Here is a 20872-nt window from a genome sequence, read left to right on the forward strand (position 1 = left end):
ACATGACGTCCATTCAGTCGCATCTTCCCGTCAAATTGATTCGTGCCTTGTATGGCATCAGTCGCGAAAAAAATCCACAAATACGGGCTCGTGTCTTAGAAGCCAGTCTCAAAGAAGTCTTACGATGGTTCACGGTGACAGCACGTCAATTACTACAACGGATCATTCAGATTCCTCATCAAACCAAACGCTTTTTTGATCGAAACAAAGTCGCTTTGACCCAACTGGCCGATCCCCGCATTGACATTCAAACCAAAACGCAAATCATTTTGAAACCTGGAGGGAGCGGTACTCTAGGAGGTGTCATCATTCGCTCTCTCTTAAAATGGAATCCTAATGCTCCCAAAGTTCTCCCCAAGACAAAAGTCAAACGAAACTTCAAGAAGAAAAAGAGCCACGGTGTCAAGACCAGGTCACCAAGGAGACGCGTGTCTCCAAGAACTTCTCCAGTGGCGGGACCCTCCTCTTACCGGTCACCACCCCGGAAAAAGAAAGCCCACAGAAAAAGAAACAGAGAAAAAGTCCCCAGAAAAAGAAAAGCCCACAGAAAACTAGTCGCAAGAGAGGCACTTCCGCCAGGACACAACCTTACACTCGCAAACCACGACCTGCAAGGACGGCGACCGCGTCTCCGGTAGCCTCAGGTTCATTCACTTCTCCGTTGATGACACCAAGAACTGAGAAGTACTTGGAGACGTTGATAACACCAAGAACTTCTCCGTTGATGACACCAAGAACTTCTCCAGTGGCAGGACTCTCCTCTTTAGCGGCAGTGGCCGCTGCTCACAAAGTATCTTCTCCCAAAATTAAAGACCAAGAGAGATCGGGCATGTTACAAAGTTTACTGGATTTGTCCAAGCAAGAACTGGCTCGATTTAGTCCGTTGCGTACCCCTGCACGACGTGTCATGCCTGTCCTCAAGTTAATACGACGTAAAGACAAAGGTCTGTGACCGAGTAAGGGTATCATTGTTTTGGTGATCCTGAAGACTCAAAGATGTCACCCTCCAGAAAACATCCCTCTTCTAAACCCCAAGGAAAGAAAAGGAAAGGACTGCCTCCTCGTTTAGTCAAACATGGGGACATGTTATCTGTCCTGTCCAAAGCTTCTCCACCCCTACGAAAAAAACTCATTCAAACAGCCGCGAAAGAGGTCATCGATACCGTGTGCGAATGTTGTTTGAACGTTTTCAAGCGCACGATCCCTTTGTCCAAACACCAGAAACAATGCTTAGGCAGACATCGCCATTTTCTTCGCCAAAATGTTCAAAAGAAAATCCCCATTCGTCAAAAGAAGATGTTGGTCCAACGTGGAGGAATTTTACCCCTCTTGTTAGGCCCATTGCTGAAAGGAATCTTGGGAACCATGTTGGGAGGACTGGTGGGAGCAAGATAAAAAGGACCTCTGAAGTCCCAAGATCTCAGACGTAACCACTGACATTCAATGGAAGAACGAAAACTAGCTTTAGTGCCTTACAAACGATGGAGGGAATACCATCGTTGGCAAGAACAACGGACCCCACATTTACCTCCTAATCCCTATTTGAGCGAGATGTCCCAGTTACAACACGAATTGCAAACCTTGATTTATCGCCAAGACTTGTCCGAAACAGAAAAATCGCAAAAGTACGGTCAACTCTTGCAACGACTGCAACTCTTTCACCAAAAAGCTTTAGACGACACAGCTTTACCTACTCTGAAAGATTTTAAAACCTTGATGAAAAGTTCATCCCCCACACCACCACCACTACTACTACCAGTGACCAAGACACAAAAAGGAGAAGAAGAAGAAGAAAGGTTTTAAACTCCACCAGAAAAAGTACGCAAGTTAACAACACCACCTACCTCCATAATTGGATGGATTAAAAAGATGATGACCACCCCTTCTTCATCAGAAGAGAAAAAGAAGGTGAAGACAGAAGTGAAACAAGAACCGCTATCCCCTGTTCAGACATCCTCCTCCTCGACACCTATTGCCGGTCGCACACGCAAAGCATTAGAATCCAAGAAAATACCCCAATAGAAAAAGAGTAGCATCCTCCAAGAGTGGGTGCCTTATTAACAAACAAAAAATGGAAAAAGTGTTAGCCAGCATTTATTACGATCCCTCCCATCCTGCAGGTTACGCAGGAGTTCAAAAATTGTATCGTGCTGCCAAAACTCGACTGAAAAGTCTCCGTTTACCTCAAGTGCAACGATGGTTAGAACAACAAGCTAACTACACTTTACACAAGCCCATTCGACGCAAGTTTTCCAGAAGTCGCACCCAAGTGGAAGGCAGCGATCATCAATGGCAAGCCGATTTAGCCGATGTCTCTCATTTGGTCAGCTACAATCGTGGCTACAAATATTTGTTTTGTGTCATCGACGTCTTTTCCAAATTTGCCTGGGTCGTGCCCAAATCGAGCAGCGAGTTAGTGCGAGCCCTGCAACGGGTGCTGAAAGAAAGTGGTCGTCACCCTCTTCGATGGCAAACGGACAACGGTACCGTATTTCTGAACTAAGTTTTCCAAAAAGAATTAAAGAAACGTGACATTCATTTTTTTACCACCGACAATCCCGAAACCAAAGCCAGCATCGTGGAACGTTTTCAACGCACTTTGAAAGAACGCATGTGAAAATATTTTACGCATCACCACACTCTGATGTACATCGACATCTTACCGCACCTGGTGCAAGCGTACAACCAATCTTACCATCGAAGCATAGGACGTGCCCCACAAGAGGTGACTCCCGATAACGAAGTGCTGGTGTCTGATCGCCTGTTTGGTACGTCCCCAAGAAAAGTGGAGTGTTGGTTGTAGGAGATTGGGTGCGCATTGACAAAACCAAACGCACTTTCGACAAAGGTTACTTACCTAACTGGACCACTGAATTGTTTCGTGTCACTGGTCAAGTGCATAGCCGTCATCCTGACGTCTATAAATTGGAAGACATAAACGGAGAAGTGCTCAAAGGAACGTTTTATTTGCCCGAGTTACAACGTGTCACCAAAATAGAAGACGACGTGTACGACATCGAAAGCATTCTCGAACGCAGAACCCGTAAAGTGGGTAAACGACGTGTCAAAGAAGTCAAAGTACGTTGGAAAGGATATCCACCCAGTTTTGATTCGTGGATCGACGTTTCGCAAGTCATCGACTATAAAAAGAAGTGACCATCATGCCCTTTCACACAGACGCAGCTACTGCGACCACTCCTTCACCCAGTTCTTCTCTGCAAGATTTACAGAAGCAACCCTTGTGGGTGTGGTGTGGAGAACGTGTGCCTAAAACGCAAATCATCTTTTTCTGCCAAATCTTTGTGGTGTATTGTGTCATCGGTGCAGCCATTGCCGAGTTGAGTTTGCAACAAGGAGACAAACAATTGTGGACCATTTTATTAAGCAGTTGCATAAGTTACCTGCTTCCCAATCCCTCCCTGAAATTCACTTCGAACGGGAACAACGGGAACCTTGTGTCCAGTGCCAGTGCCAGTCACCACTCCAATAACAACAACAACAACAGCCCCATTATGGGCGGATACACTCCTCTGACTCCCAGTAACCCCTCGGACAGCCACAGAACTCTGGAATTATGAGCCACCATAACCAATTTTACTTAACCTTACCCAGTGACAGTTCCATGGAGGTGTTTCCCAACAACACTTTGTGCTGTTACACAGCCAAATTACCTCAGGCCATCCAGTTAGATCATGAAGCCCATTGGGAAGTGGCTTTGGTAGAAATGATTTACCGAACACAAATCAAAAACATCACTGAAACTCAAAACACTTTTGACGTCGAAATTCTAGACCAAACAGTGCAACAAGCCATGATTACCACTAATCAACATAAATTACTTCCGAAGGACACAGTACCCCGCAGCAGCAGTGACACTTCTCCTCCTTTTTACATTTATCACTTTAAAATTAACCCAAGCCATTATTTTAGTGGTCAACATCTGGTGGAGGCAATCGCTGACAAATTCCATGCAGCATTTGACAAAATTCTGACCACACTGAAAAAACGTGTCACCATTGAGTACCATAAAGTGTCTCATCGTCTACTAATCAAATTTGAAAGTGAGGAAAAAAGTATACGTATTAAATTTTGCCCTGAATTGTATGACATTTTGGGTGGAGACCTCAATATGGTCACGGATAAGCAGACCAAAAGGATTAACATAGCAGACATTGACAACAACGGACATTTTGCGAGGTATTTTCGTTTCCCGGTAGCACTGAACCAAGGACTGAATTTGATCTTTGTGTACTCCGATGTGGTGGAGTATAACGTGGTGGAACACACCTCCGTACCGTTACTGCGTGTCATTCCTTTCAAAGTGGATTCTGCCACGACCAATGACCAGGAAGGTGGAAACTCTTATCACGTTCACCGCGAATTTGTACATCCTCATTATTTGCCCGTCAGCAAGTCTTATTTGGACACGGTCAACATTGCTATAAAAGGAGATCTGGGACAAAATATTCCATTCACCAAAGGGACAGTCACGGTGAAGCTCCATTTTCGAAAACGGTTCTCTAACGACTCGTAAGTCATGTACCCAGTATACCGAGGTGTTTCTCGACAGCGAGGACACGGTTCAGGAGATATGTTAAAATCAGCCTTTCGTTCGGTGGCTCCGGTGTTAAAACCGATGGTGACACGCGGATTGCACGCCTTGAAAGATGCGGCATTGACACACGGTAAAGAATTTCTCCAAAATGGCATCATCGAAAAACAAAAGCCTAAAGAAGCCTTCTTGAGAGCAGGCAAAAATGTCTTATTGCAAATGGAAAAAGACCTTTTGGGTCGACGAGAAACTCCTAAAAATGCCCTGAGCGCTAGTGAGTCAATCATTCCTACTTCCCTAACGCCACAGCAAGGACAAGGCAGAAAAAGATGACGAAGAAAACACCCTTTCACCAGACTTCACACTTCTAAAGCTAGAAAGACAAAGAAAAGAAGAACTGTTCGAGACTTAGACGTTTTTGATTATTAAAATATTGAGAAACAGAAAAATGATGCACCGAGAGTCATGCGTCTGTTCCAAGTCGGAACTGGATCTGTTTGCCATGCCACCTACCATGATGACGATGCAAGAAACCCAATGGGTAGAATTTCATCCCGTCTCCTCATTGACAGATTCCGCTCTCATCGAGTTTGAAATCAAAGGACAGCCCGAAGATTACATCGATCTGAATAGCAGTTACTTGTACTTGAAAGTCAAAATTGTAGATAAGGGAGGAGATACTATAGTAGACGAGAAAGTAGCTCCCGTCAACAATTTCATGCATTCCTTGTTCAGCTCAGTGGATTTGTACTTGAATAACAAACTAGTCAGTAGCAGCATGGATACTTACCCTTACCGTGCCTACCTGGAAAATCACTTGACGTACGGAATAGACGCCAAGAACACCCATCTCAATACCTGCGTGTTATGGGAACCTGATGATGCGGACGAGTTTAACGAAACCGAAACTGATTCATCCACAAAACTCAATGCGGGATTTGTAGAACGAAGAGAGAAAATATTAAATGGTCAGAGTCTAGAACTGATGGATCGTTTGCATTTGGACATGTGGTTGCAAGAGAAATAGTTGCTGAACGGTGTAAATGTCCGCTTGAGACTGAATCGCAGCAGTACCGCTTTCCGTTTGTTGGCTGATAGTGCTGCCGTCAATCCCAAAAGCAAAATCAAGGAGGCCAAACTCTACGTACGACGCGTGGAAGTGTTACCTAAAGTGGGAAATGAAACCAGTAACATTTTGAGCAGAACGACCGCCAAGTATCCAATACGACGTGTGGAAGTGAAAACGTTCACCATTCCCGCTAACCATCATTCCATGATCGAAGATCATCTGTTCCAAGGACAGTTACCCAAGCGTTTAATCCTTGGTATGGTCGAGAATTCAGCCTTCAACGGAGCCTTCACTGAAAATCCTTTCAACTTTCAGCACTTTAAGGTAAAGAAAGTCGAAGTCAGTTGCAATGGCAAGACCTTGTGTACCAGACCTTTCGAACCTGACTTTGAGAAGATGAATTACTTGAGATCGTACTTGTCCTTGTACGAAGCCACCGGCTAGTTAGGAACCAACACCAGTCACGGCATTACGTACGAAGATTACGCAGGAGGCTATGTTTTGTAGGCTTTTGATTTCACCCCTGACCAGGGCAGCGACGAGGGACATTTCCACCCTATAAAGTCCGGCCAGATTCGTGTGGAACATCAGTTTGCAAAAGAGCTGCCAGAGACAGTAAACGTCATCCTGTATGCAGAATTTGATGATACGATAGAAATCAACAGTTTGAGAGAAGTCATTCTAGACTATTAAAAGCTATGGAAGACTGTTATCCCTCTTTACCTAGTGAAGAAACTTTGGACATGGAATGTTTGGAGACCATGGAAGAAGAATCCCAAGACAAAGACGAAGAAATCATGATGAAGTCGAGATGGCCAGAACAAGAAGCGCATTTAGTCTCCTGTTTTGCTACAGTCCTGGCAGAAAAAATGAAGGAATTGATCAAGGAAGATTGCTATGGATGTCACAATGATCATCCCAGTCAAATTCAATACGATAAATGTCTGATGCTGAGTCAAGAAGAAAAATTTACTTGTCAGACATTTTCCAAGAGAAAGTCAGGATCAAATTGATTACTTACCATTACCTGTGAAGAAAAAAACCCACACAAATAAATGGATACCTGGGAACTTTATTATCTTTTGAACCACAGTTCGTATACTGCTTCTTGGAATCCTGTTGTATGTGCTAAAGATGAACTCCCTCATCGCAAACCTCAAGATCATCAAGCTTATGTAATCAACACGGACGATAGTCATCTCCCAGGAACCCACTGGGTAGCCGTTTACTTTCCTCAAGAAGGATGTGTGGAATATTTCGATTCGTATGGATTACCTCCTTTGGAAGACGATATCATTGACTTTATGAGAAGAAATGCTCAGACCACACGATTCAATAATGTGAAATTACAAGGCACTGATTCCTTAGTGTGTGGACAGTACTGTGTGTATTTTCTGCATCATCGCAGCCTGGACTATTCTTTAGAACATTTAGTGACTCATTTTCATCGTCATTCTTCTTCTAGAAACGATGTGAAAGTAGATCGATGGCTTTGTGACCATTATGCTTATCTTTTGTCTCAAGCTAGGAAACATAGTGCCCATCAATGGCCTAATGACTTCCAACAGTGGAAATCACAATTTCATTCACAACATTGTCCGCCCTGTCCAAAATAGTGTTCGTGATTTCAGAAAAAATGTTTGGTATTTGAAAATAAATGTTTAATGTTATATTGCATAGTTATTGTTAAAAAATTGTATGGTTACTTGTTAGTGTTAAATTATATTGAATAAAAATGTTGTGTTTTGAAGAAAAAATGCCTTTGTGATTTGTTTTGACTATGGGTATCCTGATTCATGCTCTTTGACTTCTCTCTATCCCTCCCATGACACTATTTGAACGGTCCGACTCGAAAACCGTGTAGGGATGTTTTCCTCCACGTCCGCGCTTTGACTTGAAAACCAGGGCAGTCTCCAGTCTAACCATCCATTATCGACTCTTACTCCTACGAAGATCTGCTCCAGACTAGCTAAGCTAAACGAAGTCTACGTGAATTTGCATAGGGTCAGACACAGTCTGATACCGAAGCCTGAAGAGATAGAAAATGTTAGAATGTTAAAAGTCACTGAAGACCTGATAGAAGAGCTCTTCAGAGAAGAAATTAACAGGGAGAAAGAAGAATGGACAGAGAAGTACAGACTTTAGAAACAGCAGAGAGAGCAGCAACAGCAACAACAGCATCAGCAGCAGCAACCTGAACCTGACAGAGGCTTTGTCGACTGTCGTATCGATACCAAAGAGTTCTTCTTCTCTTTCCGAAGAAGCAGACCTTATTCTGGGAGAAAGCCTATCGTCAGAGGAGGCCGCAATCTTAGAACCTAAAAGATTGCCATAGCTTCAAGTTCACACAACACCCCCCCCCCAAAAAAAAACAGCCCTTTTCAGGGCTACCCCAACCTCTAGAAAAGAAATAACAATCGATTGCCTATAATAAGTTTAAAATAATAGAAGTGCGTGTATAAGCCCATGAATTCTTTATCTTAGTTGAAAAAGTGTGTGTGTGTGTGTGTGTGTGTGTGTGTATAAGTATTTTCTTTAAGTGGCTTGTCAAAATTTTTTAGAATAGTGATGGGTAGTATAAAAAGTGAGTGAGTGTTTCTTTTAGGTCCGCGCGTTGTTTGGTCATTATCTAGGTAATATAAGTTTTGTGAGTCTCATGGTGGAATGAAGAATGCAAACAAGCCATCACTGATAAGAAGAAAGCCCTCAATAAATTCAAACGCACCAAAGATTCTATTGATTTCACTACATATAAACAAAGGGAGAAAACCCTTAAAAACCTAATTAAACAGGCTAAGGAAACAACATGGCATAATTACTGCACAAGCATCAATATCACAACTAGTACTAAACAAGTCTAAGATAAGATTAGAACAATTAGAGGGAAGACAACTAACACCACCCCAAAAATAGCGGGAGCCATTACTAATAAAGATAAAGCTGACCGACTACCTCAGCACTTCTCAGAAATGAGTAGTAACACCAACCACACCCCAGCATTTCAATTACATAGGGACAAAGTAGAAAGAACACATACTAATCTCTTTAAAGACCTCGGTCCCAAAGTCTCGAACCTAAATAAAGATATTACAACTTATGAATGGGACCTAGCATTGAAAACCAAAAACGAAACTAGACCAGGGGAAGATCAAATAGGATACACAATATACAAAAGTATCCCAAATAACATTAAACAAACAATTATTAAACTACTAAACCAAATATGGACCTTAGGCAAATTACCCGATAAATGGAAGCACGCAATAGTAATTCCAATACCCAACCAAGGAAAAGACCCTAACGATATTAGCTTTTACAGACCCATTTCCCTAACAAACAACATTTGTAAGATCATGGAAACCATAGTCACCAACCGACTAAAACACCACCTAGAGAGCAATAATTTAATCTCCGATAATCAATGAGGATTTAGAAACAAACGATCCACCACGGATCAACTAATACGATTGGAAACCAAAATCAAATTAGCGTTCAACTCCAAACGCAAAGCTGATAGGAATTTAATTGCACTATTTATTGACCTCGAAAAGGCATTCGACCTTGTATTGACAAATGGCTTATTAGCAGAACTCAACCACTATGCCATCACAGGTCGAATGTTTAACTTCATTGAAAACTTTCTCGCCGACCGTAAAATAACAACCAGAGTCGGCGACACCTACTCTGAACCACACACACTTGAAAACGGTACACCACAAGGGAGCGTACTCAGCCCAGCCCTTTTCAACATCATGATTAATGACTTGGACACCAACTTAACATCAAATCTAATTGAACTCTCACAATTTGCTGATGACAGTGGACCATGGAGAGCAGGAAACCCCTCCAACCACAAAGTAATCAGCGATATTCAAACAAGTTTAAACAAAATAGGGAAATGGGCTGATAAATGGGGATTCAAATTATCCCATGAAAAAGCCATAGCAGTAGTGTTCACCGCCAAACGTAAATCACAAAATCAGTTTCCAAAACTTACCATCCAAAATCAAGAAATTAAATTCGTAAAGGTAGCACGATTTTTAGGAATGTACTATGACTCTAACCTAAACTGGGGACATCACATACACGAACTAGTCAAAAGGTGCAATAAAGACCTTAACCTTCTTACAAACATTAAAGGAACCACCTGGGGATCCAATCAAGAAACCTTACTAGCATTATATAAATCATTAATTAGATCTAAACTAGATTACGGATGCCAAATTTACAACTCGGCACCCCAAATTAACCTCAAGGAACTATATAGCATACAAAGAAAGGCCCTAATTATTTGCACTGGAGCATTACCATCCACATCGCTGGTGGAGCTTCAAATCTTAACTGGAGAACTGCCGCTCCACCTTAGAAGACAAGAACTCACCCTCAGATATGCAGCCAGGTTAACAACACACCCCGATACACACCCCACCCGCCTAGCTATAAATAAATGCAACATACCTTTGAGAACTAAATTAACAAAAAACATATCAGCAGGGAAAGTAGTCCATCAATTAGTTAAACAACTTCCTATAGACAACCTCCAAGCAGAAACTGCAAATCACTATGACAAAGAACCATGGATAAATACCAACCCTTCAGTTAACACCCTCATTACGACATATGGAAATAAAAACGAACAAGAACTCAAACTAAACACAATCTGTACAGAAGAGATCAACTCAAAATATTGCAACTACATTAAGATTTACACTGATGGATCAAAAATAACAGAACCACCCAGAACAGCAGCAGCTTACGTAATTCCCGAACTTAACATTAAAGTAGGACGAAGACTACCAAACCTCTGCTCCATATACACAGCTGAATTCTGGTCCATACTTGAAGCACTCAAATGGATTGAAGAGAACAAAATACCCCAAGCAGTAATAATAAGTGACTCGCTAAGCGTCATAAACTCCATACTTAATAACAACACCAAATCAAGAGAAAATTATCTTAGACAAACCAATCTATTGTTAAAAAAACTAAACAATAATAACTTACAAGTATAATTTATGTGGATTCTGTCCCATATTAACATACCAAGTAACGATATGGCAGATATAACAGCTAAACAAAAACTAAACGAAACCACTCACATCAACCTAGATTATAACATATGTGAACTCTATAGCATATCTAAAACTCTCATTGACAATAAATGGCAGGAATTATGGAACACAAACACCCAAGGCAGGAAGCTAAAAACCATAATCAAAGAAGTCTGCAGAAATAGGAAATCACCCAAAACAAAAGGCAATGACCAAAAATTCATAAATAGAATGCTCACAGGCAAAACCAAGCTGGCCAACAGCTTCGAACAGTACATAGGACCACAACCACATAACCCTAACTGTTACCACTGCAGGGTCCCAGAAGACCTAGAGCACATTTTTAACAAAAGCCACACACTTGAAAAACAAAGGACTAAGTTTAAAATTAAACAATGTAATATTGGATCCCCAGTCACATACCCAGAATTCTTGATGAACACAAACCCCAATATCAATCTAACATTCGAAAACATCATACGTTTTATACACGAATCTAATCTAATTAAAAAAATTTTTAAAAAAGCATATCAAGACGAGTCCAAAATATTACAAAATCACTGTTTGGGAATTACGACGGCCGGCTAGGTTTCGTGGGTTCACAGACTGACACAGCCGTGCATAGCCCCGAATAATAAAAACCAAATAAAAAGGACGTATCTAATCTAATTATAATTAAAAGAAATACAAGTAAATCAAGACCAGTCAAAAATAATACAAAATCACTGTTTGGGAATTATGACGGCAGGCTAGGTCTCGTGGGTTCACAGGCTGACACAGCCGTTCATAGCCCTAATAATTAAAACTAATTAAGACCACAAAAACTTAAAATAGGAAAATAGGAATTAATTCAAACAGGACTACATAATAACATGCAAATAACTAAAAAACAATTTTTCACTCCAAACCAATAAGACAAGGAATCATAATAAATAAGGAACTGAAGACGTAAAATTGAAGAAAGAATTTTTTTTTAAATATATAAAAAACTAAAAATAAAAAAAAATAAAAAATTTAAATATATATAAAAAAAATATTAAATTTTTTTTATCTATACCTTCTTAATACCTCACTCTTTAACCATCTTATAGTCTCTTGACATGAAAATTAACACCTCTACCACCACATTCTAACCCAGGTGACAGCCATCAATCAACAAATAACTAGAATTACCGACAGGACCCTAAATCAGGTCATATAAGGTGGACTTCAACACAGACCATCAGGATCGTCCTCACTAAAACAGATAGGAACAACACGACCCCAAATTATCAATATATAAGGTGGTCTAAACTCCAAAGACTATCAGATCCCGCAGCACAAGGCTGCAAAATAATAAACTCTCTGCTTAAGGAAGTATAACTCCAAATTAACACGTATAAGGTGGTCTAAAACCCAAGGACCATCAGATTCAGCAGCACAAAGCAGCAACGAAAAACAACACTAATTAGAATACTAAGACACTAAAAACCAATACCAATCAAGGTGGTCTCAAGAAAAAAAGAAGAGGAGGAAAAAGAGAGAGGAATGGCTATACCATAGCCACAACAAGGAAATTTCAGAATCCCAGAGACAGAAGATTGGGATTCTGAAGCCACTCATCCCGCCTCTGCACTCCCAGCGAAAAGAGTGAAAGGAGACTGGAGTAGGAGATGCGTGTGCGGTGCCAGGCCGAGGAGGTGCAACCACTAACAGGTGTCTGTGTAGTTGAAAAAAAAAAGCCCTTTTCAGGGCTAACCCATACTCTAGAAAAGAAACAGTAATCGATTTGCCAATGTGTGTATGTGGAGTAGTGTGAACAGTCACTCCTTTCCTAGTGTGATTGTATGTGTTTATGTGTGATTGTGTGTTTGTGTTAGTTTGTAAGCGCTGCGGTACGTTTGTGTGAATGGTAGATTATTGGGTTTTGTATATGATCACGTACGTTTGTGTGAATAGTAGATTATGGTAATGTTTTAGCTGCTTGCGTGTGTAGATAGTAGATTATGATTTTTTATTTTTTATTTTATCTTTTTTGCTGCTTACCGTGCGTGGATAGTATATGTGGGTTTGATTTTGATGCTTATCATGTGTGGATAGTAGATAATATGAGATGAGAAAAGTAGGGGATGTTTTCCTTCACGTCCGCGCTTTATCTAAAAGAACTCACGGCGTTAGTCGTTCGCACCATTCCACGGAATAAACAGAGAAGATGGAGGTGACAAAATTATTCAATCTGTTAAAAGATATCTATTTCTGGATAATGGATGTTGAATATGTTGTAGAAATAATAGAAAAGGAATGGAGTGATGGAGATAGGAAAGACTTGTTAACCATTCAAAAAAGTCTAAAGGTAGCCAGAGATCTCATTGTAGGGATGATAGAAGAAGAAGTGAATAAGTCGAGAGGATTTATTGACCCCCCTTATGTCGGAGTGGGAAGTTTGAAAGAAGCACTGGATCATGTCATCCAAGTCCGGTGCTTCCTAGAAAACCTATTGTATTGGACGGAGTGGAGGAAGGTAAAATGGGGGTTGGACAAGTTGAAGAAAGGGGAAGATCTCATGAGAATGGTAATGGAGGAAGAAGTCAAGAACATCAAAGAGAAATGGAGTAAAGAAAGAAAAGAAAAAGAAAACAAAAAGAAAAAAGGAAGAGTTTTAGCGGCTTAACAATAATTGGATAAAGATACAGACCAAGTTCAAAGCGGTGGGTCATCCTGACTGGATGCCGGAAAATGATGAGAAGAAGAAGAAGAAGAAGAAGAAAGGAATAGTGGAAAACGTCAGGAACTGGATAATGAACTGGAGAAAATAAAAGAAGAACAAGAAGAAGAAGAAACCCAAAGGCCTTTTTCAGGGCCTCTTCAATGCCTTGAAAAGACCTTGACTTGCATTGCCTTTCAAAAAAATTTTTTTTTAAAAATGTTGTATATATGTTTATAATCCCACCATCTATTCCGTTGTTAAATTCCCCTTGAGGCTAGAGTTGCCCAAGACTTTTTCCGATGTTAAATTCCCCTTGAGGCTAGAGTGCCGGGCTTGTTTTCCCCATGTTAAATTTCCATTGAGGCTAGAGTGCCGGGACACTATTTTAATATTAAACTCCCATTGAGGCTAGGGTGCCCCACATTACTACTAATATCACCTACGGTGTCACCAGGGGTAGAGATCGCATCTTCATCGCTTGTTATTTGGGCTGGATGCTGTGATTGTTGTTTTGTCGTTGTTGTTGTGGCTCTTGCTGTTGTAATTGTAGTTGTCGTTGTTGAAACATTGCAAAATATTTATCTATTCCATTCATAAATGAAATATATCTGTTATCAATATTTCGGGCCTGATCAACTCCGTAGTGTAAACGAAATATCCATTTGTATCAGTTATCACGATTTACAGTATAATTAACATACTCGGGTTTCAAAAATTCTTTTCTTTGATAAAACTGCGCACGGCAAAGGCATATAATTCATTCGTGTTTTAATTTCTTTTTTGATGATGGTAATACCTTCTTCTGTAAATTTAATTGTTATTTCAGTTTTCTCTCATGTTTATTCTGGTTATGTTTCTGGTATGCGATCCTTTATCCTTTAGCTGGTCAATACCTTCAAGTATTTCTTGTATTTGTGTTGATACGTAGCACCACTATTTCACCTGGAAGTTCTCTTAGAATATTATTTGTTTTGTTTTGGTTTTTTTCGTTCTTTCTGCTTTTTTTCCAGTTGCTTTAGCGGTTTCCTCAGATACATTAGCGGTTTGCTGCAACGTGGGAAGAAGACCCATGGTAACCTTCGTAACCAGTTCGTAATTATTCCTCACCTGGTGTAAATTCCACCTGAGACTCCTGACGATCTTGTAGTTGTTGCTTGACAGAATCACGAACAGTGAGATATTTCTTAATTGCCTCTAGTCGCTGTCGAACTAGTTTAGATGTGTGAGATTACATTATTGATATAAAAATAATTTAATTACTCACAAACTACAGCAGCAAGTGACGATCAGCAATAAGTGTAATGATAGACCCACAATGCGGTCAGTACTTGAAGTATGAGTGTCGCTAAACGTATATCATATAATATACGACATACTGTGATAACATGGCCACATTTTAGGCCATTGACACATTGACACGTTCGAGACTAAAGGCACTTCAGCATATTGAACATTGGAACTTATTTGGAACACCGCTGGAATTCAAATTAAACTCCAAACGTTTGGACCTGCATAGAACATTTAGGACTATTTTGGATTTAATTCAAAATATAGTAAGTTAGTTTTAAAGTTTCACTTTGTTTTCCAGAGAAATAAATTATTTCTTGAATTTTATAAAAGTGTTGGCTTTCGAACGTTCTGCAACAGAGTTTACGACCATAAAGCCGTAACATCACACAGGTTAGATATTCAATGTCAAGAGACAATTATTCTTCACTATTAATTTATTTTCATTACAAGATAGAAATTGCACATGTTTGAAACAAAACTAATAAAAAGGAAGGATTGATTCATTTCAATGCCGCCTGGGTATTAATATAGATGGTACAAATATACAGAAGATAGTGCGGAAAGTGTATCTCTGCATCCTAGATCAGAATGCGTGATAAAATAAAGTATATACATATTGTTACGACTCAGAAAATAATCTATTTCTTTTGACTTATTGCAGGATTGCACGGTACATTTAATATCAACGTACTTATAGATGTAGACATGTGATGTTGACAATGCAGTTTCATATACATTCTAGATTTGTGTACCAACATATTGTTTTAAGCATATTATTATTTTAACTAAATATTTAGTAAGACTTGATTCATCTAATTAAAGTCTGGACATATTTTCCACACTCAAACAAATAGGTCTGTTGTTCAGTTTATAACTCGTTTAAACAAGTTTTGACGCATTTTGAAGAAACTCAGAAATCGTTGAAATGACTTTTGCAACTCATTTCAACGAGTTCAGAAGATATATGACCAACTTTAGAACTCTTTGGAATGAATTTGAACGTTGTTTGAACGAGATAAGTACTTTGAATGACTAAAATTCTCTTGTATACGAGTTTTATCTTGTTTGAATGTCGTGATAAACTTGTTTGAATGAGCTCAGAAATCACCAAAACTATTTTAAATGTCATTTAAAAATGAAGTTCTTGTTAGTTTTGAACGAGATTGATAATCATGCCAACAATACGAAACAGATTATTAAACATGACAAAAGCAACATGGAGCCAGATTGATTTTGCTTTTCATTAGTGATGATGATATCGAAACTTGAATTAAGAAAGGTACTTCCCAATTTATTGAAGACGAGCACAAATTGGACATCTGTGCCTACAGCTACGCATGGCACTCCTCCTTCAGCTCCTATTGATGCGGATATGCCAAGAAAGGTGGCGTGTTACAAATTTTATGATTCTAAAATCAGCAAAGAAGAGTTCTTTTCTTTGTCATTGCAAGACATTATTGTACTCGAATTTAGTCAGTTAAAACCATCTTTGTACTCGTTCTGCTTTCAACGTGTACCTCTTACTGTGTGCTAACAATTGATTGATACGAGTGTCTATAACGCTCTTTGGATAGTTGTCCAATTTGCTGTTGTCTTCAATGCATTGGAAAGCGTTTTTCTTAACAAATGTTTAGCTTTCTTCATCACTAACGGAAAACGCGATGAATCAATGTTCCTGTTGTTGTTGTTGGCATGATTTACAGTCTCGTTCAAAACACACAGGAATTTCATTAAAATGGCATTGAAAGTAGTTTTAACGAATTCTAAAATCATCTAAACAAGTTTATTACGTTTTTCAAACGAGATTAAAACTAGTTTAAAGAGATTTTCAGTGTTTTAAGTAAGTACTCGTCTCATTCAAACAACTTACAAATTCGTTCCAACTAAGCTCGTGCAAGCATATCGTGATCTCATGCAAACAAGATTTAAAAGTCCCTTAAACGCAATCTGAAGTCGTTCAAATAAAACCAAAACTTGTTCAAGCTAGTTCTAAACTCGATCAACCAAATTATTTTCTTGGGTGTGTGGATGATATCCATAAATCAACTTCTCTAGTAACATAATGTGTTGTTACATTAACAATAATTAAGATACCTTTCAATATAGGAGGTCCCAGATAAATTCCTAATGACTTCATAGTCAAACAAGCGCATCTGACTGGCCATCAATACAAAAGGCAATTGTTTTATAATTATATTTGACTCACCCAGTATTAGTGCCTCTGTTCTGTTGGACTTATTCTAATGAAACTCCCAGACTTCTATGAAGTGAATCAATTCTTACATTTTAGCAGTTCCGTTTCACACATCGGCAATTTTCATCTAGTATTTAGATTAAAATGATCATAAGGAATAAGGGTCTGTCGTAACAATGACTTGAGGTTAATTGCGTTACGTTTATGACTACAGCAGCTGAGCAAGAAAAATTATAATATACGTTCAATCGAATGGTGGCACGGAAATCTAGGTATTGGGGTCCCGGAACGGTGGTAGCAGACACACCCGAGTGTCATTCCAGTAATTAACTCTCATCTAATACACAATCATGTAGGGCTCCAATTCGGAACTCTAGGTACATATAAATGTATATAGATGGTAACAATATATAGCAGATAGAGAGAAAATAAGTGCTTTTCTCATATCCTACTTCAGGATGCATGATAATAGAATATATATATTGGTGTATAATTCTCTGTCTCTCTCTCTCTCTCTCGCTTTAGCATTTACAAATTTTAAAAAGCATACAGTGTCTCGTCATGTCAAATTCCAACAAACCCAATGGTATTATCAATAATATCAAATTTTTATATGGAGCCGTAGTGTCATTCATAATGTTAAGTTCACAAAGGAGGTCATTGTTTCATTTGCATAATGTTTCCCCATTTTACTCACAGTCATTATTATAGCTTATGTTAAATCTCTTACATTATCTACCATCCTTAGGCACACCACCCCACCAAATAATCAAAATCAACAAAACAAGACAAAGAAAATATAACAGAATTAGCTAAAGTAATATGCATGTATCATTCGTGTACCATCTCAAGCACTAATTTGAAGGTTGAATATACTGTACTTGGATAATTATCTGGTTCTGACGTTGAAATGTACCTATTTGTTGACAATATGAAATTGTTTTTCTAATGTGAAAGATTTTGAAAATAAATGCAATCTTAACATTTTAATGACAAAGACTGGAGGCTACGGGAAATGATTTCTTTTATTTTATTGGTCCGATATGATGATGATGTATTGTTTGTACAATTCCTTAACCAGTGTTTGATTGTAAGCTTGCCTTTTACAGCGAACCAGCCATGGATGTTATCATATTGTTATAATATCGTTATCATATTCTTATCATATAGTTATCATATTGATATCATACCGTTGACTCTTAACAAGTAGATGTAAGATCATTTTTTAACATTAACATCCGGGAACTCACCTGTAGGACTTACACCACTAATTGTATACAGCAAATGAGAGCCATTCTAGAAATGGCTGACCCTAAAATAGAATATATATGGGTTTGGAGGAATATGAATGTTTGATAATGAAAAGTACAATTTTAGTTCTAAACAGTAATGCTTGCAGGACATATCTTGTTTGTAATTAAGCGCTATAGATACATTTTTATATTGATGTTGTTTATGTCCGTTTCAAAGTTGACTTTGGAACACTCAGTGCTAAACTTAGCAAATGGTTCTTTAGCTGCCAACTTGAAAACACGTTTCAATCAAATGTACAGAAAGAAATGACGAGGTCCATAAAGTTTTTATTTTCTAACCACAATCTTGCATCATGGACGGGTCTATACCGAAAAATATAGATCTGGTTATCACCATTTGCAGCATTTATAATATTAAGTTTTGATGTTTTGTTTACATAAGCATCTATTGTTTAGTCCGTTTGAGACCGCTCCGGTGACCTAGTGGTTAGAGCTTAAACCTCAGATACTCATGGGTTCGATCCCTGGCCGAGTCATACCAAAGACTTACAAAAATGTTACTAACAGCAGCCTCGCTTGGTGCTCAGCATTAAGAGGTTAGTGTTAGGACTGGTCGGCCTGGTGTCAGGATAATGTGACTGGGTACGACATCATGCTACATGTCTGAGGCATGATGCCCCAGTGCTAGACACCACTTTAAACTGCCACAGTGCAGACATCATAGCGATATGACGGGAAAATTCTTAAAGCTACGTAAAAAATCTAAGTCACACACACACAATCCGTTTGAAGATCTACGTCACTTCAAGTAATGAAAAATAATGATGTATAGATAGCTAAAACAATACTGCCCCGGGTGAGGATCGAACTCACAACCTCCGCATCACCTAGTCTTGTGTCGAGCACAGAGAGAATACTGTCTATAAGTACGGCGCGCTAACCGATTGTGCCACCGGGGCAGCTACATACGACATATGACTAAGCAGTGATATTGTAGAATGTTGCTATTGATGGTGTTTCGTACCTCACACATCATGATAGGGATATAATTGTGCCTCAGATTGGGATTAAATGAGATCAAGGAGGTTTAAGCTACACAACTGATATTAAGCAAAATGAAAAAATTTAATTCTAGTTTAAAATAGTATCGTGTTTGTGCCAAATAATCTCATAAAATGGAACTTTGCCTTTTGAACTAATCTTTTTTCCATATGTAACTGTCATAATGTTTCTTTCATATAAAGTCTCGTTTGTACACTAAAGTCTCGCTAGTACAAAATGGTCCTATGCGTCATAAATAATACCAACCTAAGAACGGTTAATTTAGAACGGTAACGTTTTATTTTATTAGCGAATCAAAGTGATATATTACTAATTCGAGACTGACTTAAATTAGAAGCAAATAGACAGTTATATCAAATAATTTCTGTTCAGGTTATTACTGCACAGCATGGGTCCATTGTGATTGTGGTATTTAATAGAAGGTATCTCGAATAATAAGAAACATGGTTATTAGCATTTGGCTGCACATAATTCGAAATTACATTGTTTTGAACAGTTGGCCAACATTCCGAACCTACACTTTTGTCAGTTAATTAGCACCATCCCACCACCCAGTTTTACAGCGGTAACGTCATTATCCAGAAGGGGTTTATTATCGTAACCTTATGGCAGGCATATATGTGGTAACAATAATAGAGCGACTTTTATCTTGGCCTTCATTAGTGATTATTTTCAGTGCTCAGACATTTAAAAATAAATCCTGTTGCATGCATCTATTTTAACTTGAACTAATCACACTCATCTAGGAATAGTCACTATTCTTTTGTTTACTGGTTGAAATGAAGCTGTTATTTCTGACAAATATCGTATAAACAATAAGTTTAAGTTTATCACAATACGGAAAATGAATGAAACGATAAGAACAATTCGAAATAAGCGTTCCACTATTAAAACCTACCGAATGCAGACGGTGCAATGTTGCATCTATTGTAATAAGTGACACCTAAACTTAAAAGCAAACAAGTCGGAAGTTATGACATTTTGAAAGGGATCAATTCGTCATATAGATAAAGTCTTCTAAGAGCATTTTGGATATATAAATAGTAAAAAAAATTCTTTACTTGGCGTCTAATAAAGCACAACAAACAGCTGCTGTTTATGTTTCTAAACACAACTGAGATGTTTGCTTGCTTCCTTCCACTGGATAATTCCTGATCATTAGTTATTTCCCATTCTCAGAGCATATATTTCTTCAGAATTCGATCAACATTAGTTGCTGATGAAGGCAGTGTGACGCTGACGAAAAAGATTCGAATTTTGACGAAATGTATGCTCTGAGTATTTGAACTTTCAAATGATCATGTTTCTAAATATTTTTATTCTTCCTCTACGAACATGTACATATCTTCGGGTAGTGTGTAATTTATTTAAATTATATTCTTGTCGTGCCAAGAATTAATTATTTAATTATAGTGCTTAAGTAGGGAGCTTATTCGCAGTAACTATATTTGGGATAAACGATTTCAATTTTCTGAAATGAAAGCATTAAATGTTTCAATGTAGTGAAAATGATTTTGTTTTTTTTTTGTGAATTGGAGAGAATAAGTACGTTATGTATATTTAATTTACGATGTGCACCTGAACTTTGTCCATCACTGAAGATAACGTTGTGATGCGTACCTGCTGCTTGTCATGTCAGTAAATTAATGAGCTATAACTAGGTTGTTTACTTTAGTTTGGGTTCAAGACTCTGCCTTGAATATGGCCATAGAAGA

At 38.6% G+C, this 20872-nt stretch overlaps 1 non-coding gene across 1 annotated transcript; it reads right to left on the reverse strand.

Annotated features, from left to right (window-relative positions):
• Positions 1-18943: 18943 nt before the first annotated feature.
• Trnai-uau (transfer RNA isoleucine (anticodon UAU)) lies at positions 18944-19054 on the reverse strand. The gene is made up of 2 exons: positions 19017-19054; positions 18944-18979 (listed from the first exon to the last, which is right to left on the reverse strand). It is a non-coding gene; the product is annotated as a tRNA-Ile (tRNA).
• Positions 19055-20872: the final 1818 nt, after the last annotated feature.

Source organism: Sinohyriopsis cumingii, chromosome 18, assembly GCF_028554795.1.
Source record: "Sinohyriopsis cumingii isolate HCF-2022 chromosome 18, ASM2855479v2, whole genome shotgun sequence".
Classification (NCBI taxonomy): domain Eukaryota; kingdom Metazoa; phylum Mollusca; class Bivalvia; order Unionida; family Unionidae; genus Sinohyriopsis; species Sinohyriopsis cumingii.